The 2,051-nt window shown below is 33.1% G+C and overlaps 1 non-coding gene across 1 annotated transcript; it reads right to left on the bottom strand.

Moving 5' to 3' along the window:
* Positions 1 to 1,417: 1,417 nt before the first annotated feature.
* Positions 1,418 to 1,524, bottom strand: LOC121226784 (small nucleolar RNA R71). Its single transcript, XR_005924459.1, has one exon. It is a non-coding gene; the product is annotated as a small nucleolar RNA R71 (small nucleolar RNA).
* Between the last annotated feature and the right edge of the window lie 527 nt (positions 1,525 to 2,051).

Here is a 2,051-nt window from a genome sequence, read left to right as displayed (position 1 = left end):
ATCGATGCGAGCCGTACGTACAATCGGTTTTTGCCTTTACGGATTACTTGGGGCATTTGGGTTAGCACCTAATTCAATAATATACTAGAAAATAAGTAGCTAATTAATGATTAAATTCCTTAATTTAATCAATTCATAACCTTTATCCAATAACTATGTTGAAGTAACAAACTAGTTATCCTTAATTGCACTTAAGTTTCACGATTTGTGGGATCCGATTGGCTAATTGATCAAGAACATATCTCACTAATTAACATGTGATTAAAGGCTGATTAGGAGGGTTAAATAACACAATTAATTTCTGGAAAAATACGGGAAAGGCCAAAGAAACAAAATAGCCCCCTTTCTTGCACATAGGAGCACCCACCACCACTCGCGGTGGCCAAAATTGTGGCTGAATTTTAAAACAGTTTGAGATCTTATTAAAATCTAGAAAAACACCTTCGAAATCATTTAAATCCACCAAATTCTAGATCTTAAAATTTTGGTTTTTAATTGACAAGATTAATCAAGAAATTGAAGAGAAAAGAGATCTTACCTAAGCTAGTTGAGAGAAACGACAATGACACTTTCTTGGCAATGTTCAGGATCAATCTTGGGGTTCAAGATTTCAGATTTGGGGCTGATTTAGATTAGAAATGGAAGCAATATAATAAAGAATATGGTGCACAATCTTGATACAAAAAGAAAAAGAAAGAGATTGTAAAATGGGAGGTGTAAGCGATAACAATAATGGGAGAAAGAAAGAAAATTAAAGAGAAAAGAGGAGAGGAAGATGGTGAAAGTCTAGGGTAGGAAAAAATTAAATTAAAGGCTGAAAAATACAATAAAAATTTGTATTTATACTTAGGGTTCAAGCGTATGGATGGTAAACACATTAAAAAAACAAGGGATTTTGCAAAAATTAATTATTTCGCAAAGGAAAGGATTTTAACTCAAGACCTTATTTAATTTCCATGCTTTCTCATATTTCTTTTAACCATTAGGATTTTTCCTCACTCTTAAAATAGTTTTTCAATATTTATTTTAAAAACAAGGCATGTCACATACCAGGGTTTGAGGCAAAATTTTCAAAATAATAAAAATGGTAAGAGAGAAGGGATTTGAACTTGGGTTTGAAGGAACATTTCACTAACACTTAACCAACAAACCAAACCCTCATTTATATCCTAAAAAATGAATAGATAATATCAAAAATTAATACATGACCACACTCTCTCTATTCACAAACCTAATTCTACTAACCCCCGATTTTTAAGATGTTACAGAAGAAGCCCTGAAACTAAAGTTCTTCTCTTATTCATTGCGAGATTGTGCCAGAGCATGGTTAAATTCATTACCGTCAGGTCCAGTGGCATCTTGGAATAAACTGTTTTAGAGGTTTTTGCTGAGATATAATCCTCCAAACATGAATGGAAAACTAAGGAACAATCTTACGTCTTTTCGACAATCTGAAGACGAAACATTATATGAAACATGGGAGCGATTCTAAGAGTTAATTAGAAAATGTCTGATGCATGGTTTTCAACATTGGACATAAATGAAAATTTTTTACAATGGATTGAATGAGCATACAAGGATAGTGGTTTATACATCTACCAAAGGGACTCTGCTCGATAAATTATATAATGAGGCATATGAAATTCTAGAGAGAATAGCAAACAACGAGTTAGCAGAAGAGTTTCTGGAGTAATGGAAATTGATGCGATTACTTTCCTAAAAGCTTAGGTATCATCTTTAACGAATATGATTAAAACACTAAAAAGACCTGCTACAGTGCAAGAAATAAAAGCAGCGAGTTAGCATGTGTTTACTGTAGAAAAAATCATATTTTTGATGAATTCCCATTGAATCCAGACTCAGTTTATTATATGGGAAATTTTAATCACTGCAACAAAAACTTATATTCCAATACATATAATTCAGGGTGGAAGTAACATCCTAGCTTCAGCTAGAGTAATCCAAGGGTGGGAAATTCCAGCAACGCTGTTTGACAGAATGTTGCTGGTGCACAACCTGGATACAATCAACTCATGCTACAACAAAATATT

Source organism: Gossypium hirsutum, chromosome A03, assembly GCF_007990345.1.
Source record: "Gossypium hirsutum isolate 1008001.06 chromosome A03, Gossypium_hirsutum_v2.1, whole genome shotgun sequence".
NCBI lineage: Eukaryota > Viridiplantae > Streptophyta > Magnoliopsida > Malvales > Malvaceae > Gossypium > Gossypium hirsutum.
The sequence above is the reverse complement of the archived record's forward strand: the minus strand, read 5'-3'. Positions and strand labels throughout refer to the sequence as shown.